We start from the raw sequence: 11,681 nt of genomic DNA on the forward strand, positions 1-11,681 counted from the left end.
TTATTATGGTGGTGTTGTAACACAATCCGTGGTTGAGTGGGTAAACGTGCTGCTTTTGCAAACTGTGTGACTGGTCTGTCTTGACAGCTTTGGAAGTGACACACTGCTCTGCTTGATTGGTTAATAGCCTCTGTATGACCTGCCTCAAAAAGGATAAGTAATTTTTTTCCTTAGATTGCTTGGAATTCCTCCACTTTTTTGGCTGATAAATTGTATTGTCTCCTGATTTTCAAATGTATGTTTGTTAAATACAGTGCTTCATATCCATTGATATGCAAAAATGTGGAACTCTGTAGCTTTTAAGGCTCCTAAGCTCTTCTACTTAGTGATGAATCAATATAATTTCTGGATGCGGAACTTCAATTTTCTGGTTAGTTTCCTTTTATTTTGAGAAGGATAGGTATTTGAAGTTGGGACCAATTTTATTCCTGTGAGTTCTGTTTCTAAGCACACTCCGATGCATTTCTTCACTGCCAATAGTTTGTAGTAGTTGGGTGGTCATCAGAATACAAGCATTGTTATCTTTAGTTTGCTTAAGTGTTACCATATGGTGTAGAACCTCCTATAGCCAGCCTGTAAATTTTTTAATTTATATTGCCCAACATCCTACAGTGTCTGCTTCTCGGTGAGTTGTACCTAGAGAGACCACTGCTTCACTATTGCTGTTGTGTAGTATTTTGTAGTTTTAATTGCCCTTTTCCTTGCAAGTAGTTGATGTGAAGAAAGTGAAACATTTTCTGCTAGTTACACTTTCTAATGTTCTTTATTCTTTACCTTTATTCTAGGCAAAAGAAAAACAGAATATCAAGAAAGCTCAAGAAACCAAATAAGCCAATACATCAAGGAGAAACTTTGTTGGATTTAATCTTGTAGTCACAAGAGTGACTGTATATACCTAAAGGACTTGTATTTTACCGTATTTGGTGCAGAGCACATCAGAGGATTGTAACAAAATTTAAGTATGTTCTGGAAAAGCTTCCAAACTGTATGTTGTGCATGAAGTAGCAGGACCACAGTGCATCAAACTACAGTAGTGTTCTATTTACGTTGCTTTTAAATAAAAATGTTCAACATTAAAGAGGAAGTTAACATTGTATCACCATTAACTGTTAAACATGCATCATGTTTTACTGTATGCTTACAAAGCAAAAGTAAATTCACTTTCCAAAAAATTGTTTACAATTGTCTAATACTAATAAATAAGGTGGTGATACATTCGTTGTAAGTTCTGTCTATGATTCTGGTTAATCTGGTGACTGGGTGTGTCACATGCATAACTGCTTTAACAAAGTGTTTGAACTACCAGGAGTTGAATTAATTTTTTGGTTTTATTGCAAAAGCCGTTAGCTTCATGACTGTATAGTAAAAGCTTCATGATTTCATAGTAAAGATGGTTATCTTCTCTCTGCCCACTATTTTCATACATGTTTCATTCTGCAGGGTGTTTTTTTTATATTATTTTCTACAGGAGTCTCACTCCTCAACACTGTCTCCGATAAGGGAGTGTCACTAAATGCAAGGATAGAAATACACAGTTTTCTCCAAGAGTACACCAGGAACTGGTTCCAAACCTGAGATTGGACTGTATGCTTTATTCCAGGTCCCCAAATGAGTCTCCACACTAACCACTGCAGAATATGTTTCAGTTCTAGGTGTCTGACCCACTCGCTCTTAAATGTCTGATATTCACACATACACTCTTGGGAAAGACGGATACAGATTTACATGCTGTTTCTTTTCCCATATTGTGGGATAATGGCTGGCACCAAATACCACCATACCCTTCAAAAGGAGTGTTCAATTATATTGGGTAAAATAGATATTGAAAAATGGTAACGTGTCCCAAGTATTAAGGCTTTTTGGAGTGGTTCTGGTGTTATCACAATAAGCATACACACTCTTTATTAAAAATAACTAAATAACCAACCACAACGAGAGGTAGTAAAGCATTTAGTAATATAAGTATTTAAAACATGTAAATACTGAATAACTGATTCCAGTAAATATCAGTGTTTCACACATGCAAAATATGAAAGTAATACTGTAGGAAAGATATCACATTGATTTTAGAAATCCTCTAACTCTGTAGTTCCCTGACTACCTGAACATTAACTGTTCCAATCTAATCTAAATACTTTAGCAAGGTGAGATTATATTCTGCAAGATAAAATGAGGAATTATATCCACACTCCAGGCTGTTGTCTTTCCATAGCAACTGGAACGGGTCTGTATTATATGTACGAAGTTTTGTAACTTCGAATACCATATGATCAACACCATATAGTCGAAGTTATAAAACTTCGAATAGTGGGAAAAAAAAAAGAATAAACCCTAAATGAAGTGTTGTAGGCAGGGGGCAAGCCCCCCTGCAAACCCACCCTACTATTTAAATAGAACAACTCCGAGATCGCAGTAAAGACTTCCCTTTACTGCACTGTAGTGTGATCTCGGAGTTGGTATATTTCAAGTGTGGGGTACAGGGGGGCTTGCCCCCCTGCTTTAACCCATTGGGTTACTTTTTTCTTTTTGTAACTATTCGAAGTTTTATAACTTCCACCATATGGTGTCGATCATATGGTACTTGAAGTTATAAAATTTTGTTCATATAATATAGACCCACTGGGAACTGTTGTCCTGGAAACAACTGGACTACTACTGCTGAACAGTAACTCAATTACTGTGTGATTGACTTAACTGACACAGAACCTGGTTTTATGGCAGATTTTTAAAAGTAACAGGAAGCTGCTATGAGAACTCTACTCTCTCATATCAGACTTTGAAAAGTAAGCAAACAGCTATAGTGAAGATTCTGTTCTCCCAGATCTAGCAAACAGTGGCATCACATCTAGGTCAGTTGACCCTGGCATAACATGCATTCAGAATCCCCTTCACAAAGAACATGTACACTTGGTCAGCCAGAAGAACACTGACATTCAAACATCTTGCATAAATTAGAGTGATAATGTAAAGACATAAACTTATTTATAAAATTATAGCTAGTCAGGATGGAATGTGTAACACAGGGTAATTGACAAAATTTCAGCCAGTCATGCTAGCACAGATATCTAATATTCTCGCACACTGTCATTACTTATTTGACGTAGCAAGTATTTGGCTGCCCTAGTTGTCCATATCCAATTTATGGCTCCTTAAGTCATTGAGTCATTTTTGTTTGTGTGACTTAATTTTAGCCTAGCCCCTTCTGCCTGTATCCTTGTAATAAATAACTGGTCTTCCATTAGTTTGACACTGTTACTTTCATTGAGGGTTGGCTGGCAGCCTCATATCTTTGATCTACAGTGGACAGATCAGTAACACAGTTACAGTACATAAACAAGTTTGCAGATAATTAAGCAAGGTATAGTCATGGGGCCAGATTCTAAAATACTTGTTCGTAGTGTAAGTGACAACTTATAATAAGAGCAGGCCTTTTAGGATCTGACCCCCCCCCCCCCAGTTGTAAGCCTATATTTATAGATGGACCTTAGTAAGTTAGGAGCAAAAGTCTTTTGGAATCTGGCCCATGTTTTCTTAAGAAAAGGCAGATGAAAATTCCACCACTATTGTATCTGCATTCTGAGATTTTAGTCCACCAAACTCTTGCTGGTTTATGTTTTAATATGTTTTGACACACTAACAGTCATTGTGCCTGGCATAGTAGCATGATCTTGTTTTATTGCTTAGTTGGCTGGTTCCCAGACTCCATTTCCCACACACTTTATACCAGTCATGCTAGACTTAAAAAAATTGTGTTTTATGTCTCTTGTAAATAGTATGGCAGGCAAGTCACAGGCATCTTACCCAAGTTCTAAATTATCCTACTTTGCATTAACTTAGAATGCTCTAATTTACCTGCAGTATTTGAAAATTCTTAAAGTACTTGAACTGCAATCTGTAGTCCTTACATTATTGATATACCCCATCTTGTAGTCTTCCACAAGTGTCAGAGCTACCACTGTAAACCAGGAGCTGTTAACTGATGTTTTTGATAAATTATTTTGGTATTCATGAGGGTCTGCAGTAAAAAGATTTTTTTTTTTGTTATCGTGCATATTGATGTTTTAATTTGTTTACCAGGGTAGAGCTCAAAAGTATTTCACAACTCTTGCTATCTTTTTTTCTTCGAGCGCAGCACATTTTAAAATACATGTGTCCTTCTGTTCTTAAATTTTTGGTACTAGAGGTTTTTTTTTTTTTTGCTTTTTTGACTGAAGCACAAAGGTCTCCATTCATTACATTTTCCCACATCTGTTGTATTGCTTCCCTTTATTATGTTGCAACACCATCAAAACCATTATCCTTGAGCATTACAGATGGGTAGTTATTGTCTGTGTGATATTTTAAATCTGAAACAGTATTTTGTATAAAGATGTTGCTGAAAAGCATACCTCCAACAAGTGGATCATGGTTTCAAAAATGTGGTCAGCTATGTACATCCAATACAATTTATTTTCTGATCTGCAGCAAACATGCTCAAAAGGGTATGAGTCCCAATGCCATGCTTGAGCTTTACTTTAGGTAGATTTCATCAAGACTACAGCTCATTTTGTAAGGACTTTAGCAAGCTTACAAGCTTCTTTTAGGATACCCTGAGACTTTGAAGGACAATGGTTAAGAAAAGCTGAAAAAGCTTTTTCATCTCCACCCTGTATCATAGTTGTATAGTTTATCAGCCATAAAACTATTTAAAATGCACACACAATGCTCAAAAAATAAAAGCAAAGGGCCTGTATAGCACTTAAGTGAAATTTTCAAGCTGTGCCACAGATTCAGTGCAACAGTTTCCATAGACTAACCATAAAAAAAGAAATCGGTTTTGCCTTTAATGAGTTTCATCAGGAAAGGAAAGTACCACTGTTCCTCTCTCATCCACGGAGAGCCATTCAGAATGACTAAAGAGGTATGTGTCCTGCTCCTAGGTGCAGGGGAACCATCATCTCACTTGATGTGTACTGGCCAGTGCCATTCTAGGGTATTTCTTCTAGAATACAGTCTTATTTATAAGTTGTTTGTGATCACCAATCTAATTTGAGATTTTATTTATTTTTTTATATATATTTAAAGATCAAGGTGGCCTCTATCTCAGAATTCACTTTTCTCTAGTGTACAATGATTTCATAATTAAAGTATTATGCAAAGACAACTTCAGCAGTCTATTTCACTGCCATTTTGTTACTTAGCAAGTGCATTCCTGAGTGGTTGATCACTAATGTATCAAAATGTAGTCATGGATACTTCATCTTGGCTCCTCCTAGTACAGGCAGTCTCTGATTTGTTTTGTTGCAGTTGCTTGAGTAAGGAAGACTTGTGTAAAAACTAACTATGTGAGAGTGTTCAATCTCGCCTTTGTTCTTACACATGGGTTCGGAGCCGATCCTCGGCTCCGTGCCGGCCGACTGCAAGCTCTGCATCGAGAAGAAGCTCGAGGACATCTAATACCCACAATCCCCCTCTGCCTTTACCTCAGATCTAGTTTGCCGCTGCTGCATACGCATCGCTGGAGGCTAGCTCGAGGCTTTTTCAGATAAGATTAACTATTTTGGTTAAATTTTCAAAGAACTTCTTTAAGATCTATAGTTGTTGAAAGTTAGTGTACGGTGTGTGAGTAGAGCAAGAATTCTCGGTACCATTAAATTAGTTTAACTTAGTTTAACTAACTGGTATAGAGTTTTTCGGGGCCTACCACCCCTACTTGGATTGACAATCGGACTTACAAAATACCGGATTTGACTTTTTGTTACCTGGATTGACTAGTTACTGGACTTGACTGTTTTCTTTCTCTTTTCATTATGTCTGAGAAAATGAAATCTGGCTTCAAACGTTGTCAGTGTGGCCAAAAGATGTCGGTCACAGACAACCACAGTTCCTGTGTCTACTGTCTTGGCCCTCTCCACTTACAAGAGGACTGTTCTATTTGTCACTCTTTTAGTGGGAGGGTCATGACAGATAGGCGCAGGAAACTGATGGATAGAGGATTGTTGAAACCCTCTTTCCAGGAGGCTCTGGATGCTTCAGACCAGGCATCCAAGTCCTCGAAGGGGTCGAAGACGTCGGAGCCCAAGTCATCGGCTCCGAGCTCTTCGGGTATAGTTAGATCACCGGTTCCACAGACTTCCGGGCTGAGTGTTCAACTGTTGGCAGTTCCGAGCCTCGAGTCTTGGAACTGGTGACGGAGCTCCCTCCACAGACTCTGTTGAGGTCGGCTCCGTCTTCGATCCCTTCGACTCGTTCTTCCAGGCCCCTTTCCGACACCGATGTGGACCGTGTGGTGCAGAAATTGATGGAGCATACGGCCCTATCCAAGCTTATCTCGGTCTCCTCTCAGTTGATGTCGAGACTTGAAGGCCTGCCACTATCTCCATCTGTTCCTCCTCCGAGACCTGTCCAGTCTTCGGAGCCGGAAGAAGCTGAACTGATGATTGTGGAGCCCTCGGTGCCAGAACCGTCTTTTCTCGGTCGGCACCGCTCACCTCGACTCCATCCGATCCGGTACTGAAGTCTCGGGCGAAGATCCGTCCTTGGTTCCGGGACCGAGTCGGACCGATGTTTCGTTCCGACGCTCCCTCTCGGGGCCTCGCACGGATCGATTCGGTTCCGTCCTCGGGTCGGTGCCTTCGGTTCCTGTTTCGGGATTCTTCCCATTTCTTCGAACCGGGAGATACCTCGACTCGGGACCCGGGGGCCTTCGATCTCATGAGGAAGGTGTTGTCTACCCAGACAACCACATCAGCAGGTACAGCTTCTCCTCCCCACAAAGGACCGTTATCCTCCTCTGCACCCACGGCCACGTCCAAGCGTCGGGCACCAGTGTCTCAGCCACCCCTGGAGGGTGCCCCCTCTTCCTCGGAGGCTTCTTCGGATGCTCCCCACGAAGAAGTCCCTAGGAAAAGATTGTGTAAGAGGAGACACTTGGATTCTCCACAAGAATCCTTGACATCTGATACTGACTTAGATGAGTCAGAAGGGTCCCCTAAGTCACCTTCAGAAGATGTCTCCTTTTCAGACATCTTGGAGATCCTAAAACAGAGAGGTGACTGGCAAGCCCTCCCCCCTTCTGAGGATGAGTCAGTTTTGCTGAAGGCATTTGGTGCTCGCCCTTCCTCCTCCTGGGTCACTCCGCCTTCGATGAGTTAATGGAGTTGATTGCTCAAGGCGTGGGAGACACCTGACACGGTGGAACCAGTCCCTAGGAAGCCAAATAAGTACATTACGGCACCACAGGACAAGGCTTACCTCACCAAAGGAGTTCCAGTAGACGCCATGGTGGTGGCAGCGCCACGAAAAGGAGATGTCGGAGTCTTCCTCATCTGTCCATCCGCCTAACAAAGATTCTAGGACCATGGACAGATACGGGAAGCGCATTTTCAGTTCAGCGGCTTTCTCTATGCGTTCCCTGAACTATTTGACTCATTTTACACGTTTACAGAGGGATCTAGTCAAAGAGTTGGGAGATACCCTCCAGGGTACTACAGATGCTGCTGTTTCAGAGAAAGTTACAGCGCATCTCAACACCCTTACGTCCATTGTAAACTCGTCCATGAGGCTGATATCCTATGCAGCCGAAGGATCGAGTAGGGCAGCGGCTTCAGCGATTGCTCTTCGAGGCAATCCTGGATGCGCTTATGTTCGCTTATGGAAGCCTTCAAGTCTTCCTTTACTAACGCCCCATTTGACGGAGCCACACTTTTTGGCCCTAAAGTAAAGGAGACCCTTACCCGGTGTGAACAGGAGGGAAAGACTATGTCTGCTGTCGGAGTCCGTTTTTCCACCCTTCCAGACCGTACCCCAAAGGGCAACGTGGTGGGAAAATGTGGTTTCAAAACCCCAAGGATCTTTCCCAAACACACAGGGTGATGCCCCTCTAGAGGCAGAGGGGGCAGAGGTGGAAGACGCCGCCTGGCGGCAGAGGGGTCCGTAAAACCAAGGTGACAGGGATAACCTCCCTGGCAAACCTTTTCAGCACTCCTGAGAGGAGGCCCGACTGTCCTGCTCTGGAGGCAGTCGGGGGTCGCTTAGCTTTATACCCTCAGGCCTGGCAAAACCTCTCTTCAGACAATTGGGTAAAAAGCATTGTTACCAGAGGTTACAAAATCCCATTTCTATCCACACCCATTCCAAAGAAAACTCCCAGATGTACCACCCCATCTGCGAGACCCAGCAGCTACAGAAATTTCAAAGCTGCTAAGAAAAAGAGTCATCCAACCAGTCCCAGCGGACCAAATAGGATTCGGAACTTACTCAAGGTTCTTTTTAGTTCCAAAGAAAACAGGGGACTGGAGGCGATTCTGGACCTAAGCCATCTCAACACCTTTGTCAAGAAGGAAAAGTTCCGAATGGTCACGCTTCAATCGATTCTTCCATTCTTACGGAAGGACGACTGGATGTGCTCGATAGATCTGAAGGACGCATACTACCACATCAAAATGGCCAGGGCGTCCAGGGATCATTTGCGCTTCCGGCTGGGAGCCAGTCACTATCAGTTTCGAGCCCTGCCCTTTGGTCTGACTACAGCCCCAGGGTCTTCACCAAATGCATGGCAGTGGTAGCGTCTCATCTGAGGCGCCTAGGATTCCAGGTGTTTCCGTATCTGGACGACTGGCTCCTGTCTGCCACCACCAGGCATCAACTGATGCAAGCCAGGGATTACACCCTACAACTTTGTACACACCTTGGCATTTCAGTAAATTTCGAAAAATCGTTGCTACAGCCATCACAGCATATCTTATTCATAGGAGCGAATTAGATACGTCATTTAGTTCTAAAACTTCCTACAGAAAGAATAGTAGCACTTCAATTCAACATTTCCCTTCTACTGTCGTCCAGAAAGTCACCGGCAAAAGTTGTTCTGAAAGTTTTGGGTCTCATGGCAGCTTCTCTCGTTGCTATACCGTTGGGAAGACTGCACATGAGAGTGCTACAATGGCTTCTGTTTGCACAATGGTCATTCCAACAACTTCCACTGACTCACGAAATTTTGATAACGAAAACATGCAAATCACACCTAATGTGGTGGTTACAGACTTGCAACCTATCCAGCGGAAGACCATTTGTGCTACCCGCACCGTCAGCGACGATAACCACGGACGCTTCCCTGATAGGGTGGGGGGGCATCTTTCAGGGACAGACAGTCCAAGGCGAATGGACCAATCTGGAGTACAATCTGCACATCAATGTTCTGGAGTTGAGGGCAGTGTTTTGGCGTTGCAACACTTTGCTCCCTCCTTCCTCCAGGGACCATTGCAGTTCAGACAGACAACATGTCCGTAGTCTGGTACATAAACAAGCAAGGGGGAACCAGGTCTTACCAACTATGCAGAGAGGCCATGAGAATTTGGCAATGGGCAGAGTCCACCGGTCGCTTTCTGATCGCAACGCACATCCGGGGTCATCCAACGTCATAGCCGACAGGCTGAGCAGGGCAATACTATTGCCTCACGAGTGGTCCCTCAAACAGTCAGTTGCGAGAAGGATATTTCGCAAATGGGGCCAGCCTACCTGCGATCTGTTTGCGTCTCCAATGAACGCCAAATGCAGGAGCTACTTTGCCCTATTACCCTCCAGGGAAGTCCCCAGGGACGCTGGTGCACGATTGGCCCCGGGTCTCCTGTATGCTTTTCCTCCATTTCCCTGATTGCAAAGTTTCTACAGAAAGCCAACAACCTTCAGAGGACTATTATTCTCATTGCCCGTTCTGGCCTCGTCAAATTTGGTTCCCCTTTCTATTGCCACCGCATTCGGGGACCTTGCATGCTGCACCCAGAGCCAGCTCTACTGACTCACTCGTCAGGAGTTCCTCACCCATCTCTACATTCTCTCCATCTAGCAGCTTGGCTGCTCCGCTTCCTTTCTAGCCAGGTCGATTCCACTTACATCGGTTCAAGATATTTTAGTAGCTTCTCATAAAGTTTCCACTACTAAGACTTACACCAGTAAGTGGAAACGTTTTGTCTTTTGGAGTCACATCATTTGGACGGTGTTAGAGCTCCGTTAAACAAGGTTTTAGAGTTCTTGACTGAACTATTTGATGAAGGAGCTTGCGCGCCTACTTTAAGAGTAGAGTTAGCTGCCATTTCTAACTATCATGTAGAGGAATGTGCGCCTATTATGGCTCACAGACTGTCTAAAGCCTTTTAAAAGGTTCTTTTCATATCAGACCACCAGTCAGAAGTCCGACATCACCGTGGAATTTAAACCTGTTGCTCTCTAAATTGATGTTGCCACCCTTTGAACCAGCCTCAAGTTGCACATTGAAATTCTTGTCATGGAAAACTTTATTTCTAGTGGCCATTACATCTGCTAGGCAGTGTCTGAGCTTCAGGCCCTTTCTGTCAAGCATCCTTATTTAATATTTCATTCTGACAGAGTATCCCTACGCACTAATCCATCCTTTCTTCCCAAAGTTTGTTCTTCTAGTAATATTAATCAGTCCATTGAACTACCCACCTTCTTTAAGAACCACTCTAATAAATTGGAGTATATGTTGCACAAACTGGACGTCCATAGACAACTCAGATTTTATTTGAATAGAACAAAAGATCACAGGAAATCTGATCAACTATTTGTAGCTTTTGCTGACAGCAGAAAGGGTCTTGCAGTTACGAAACGAACTCTTTCTAAATGGCTAACTGACTGTATCACATATGTTTATGAAGCCTCTGATCAAACATTATCAACAAAACCCAAAGGACATTCCACCAGATCAGTTTCTACATCTTTGGCTCACGCAGCTCGCTTACCACTAGACACTATTTGTGCGGTTGCTACTTGGGCGAAACCACATACATTTATATCTCATTACAAAGTGGACAGGGTTTCTAGGGATAGGGCAACCTTTGGTTCCACTGTGCTCAAGAACGTTCTCCCTTGAGTTCCTCAGGATCATGGAGCTAGGGACGCTACCCATGTGTAAGAACAAAGGCGAGATTGAACACTCTCACATAAAGAAGTTATGTCCTTACCATAACGTTCCATGTGGAGTGTTCATCTCGCCTTGGTTATTACACTCCCACCCTTCCCACCCTTAGGAAGAACGTTCGATTTGGTGCCTGGTCTGGAGTATTCTCCTTCTGCTGTTGCAGTATTAGTGTTACTATCATACCCTTGGTATGTTTGTATATATGTACTTATGTATATAGTTTGGCATGTGTGCGTGCTTTATGTCTGGTTTGCTTGCAAACTAGATCTGAGGTAAAGGCAGAGGGGGATTGTGGGTATTAGATGTCCTCGAGCTTCTTCTCGATGCAGAGCTTGCAGTCGGCCGGCACGGAGCCAAGGATCGGCTCCGAACCCATGTGTAATAACCAAGGCGAGATGAACACTCCACATGGAACGTTATGGTAAGGACATAACTTCTTTTTTCTCAGTTGGAGTAATTGATTATTCAACTGACATTTTTGGCAATCTCTTGACAAAATTTGTAAACTTCTTGTCAGTCAGACTTGGTACAACAGTTGTTGGCTACCTTGATAAAGAGCTTTGTTTATATCTGGTTAACTTGTATCTCCAGTATTTGCACATATTATGAAAGTTTACCTGGATGCCTTTTTAAGAGGATGGGCTTCTCTTTCTGATAAACAGTGATGGAATGCAACAAATAAACCCTTGTAACTTCTATCTTTGGGGACACGCATGTGATATGCCATTAAGTCTTACACTGGGATAGGGGGGTGAGCCCAATCCTT

Source organism: Protopterus annectens, chromosome 10.part0, assembly GCF_019279795.1.
Source record: "Protopterus annectens isolate FY-2018-M chromosome 10.part0, PAN1.0, whole genome shotgun sequence".
Lineage (NCBI taxonomy): Eukaryota > Metazoa > Chordata > Ceratodontiformes > Protopteridae > Protopterus > Protopterus annectens.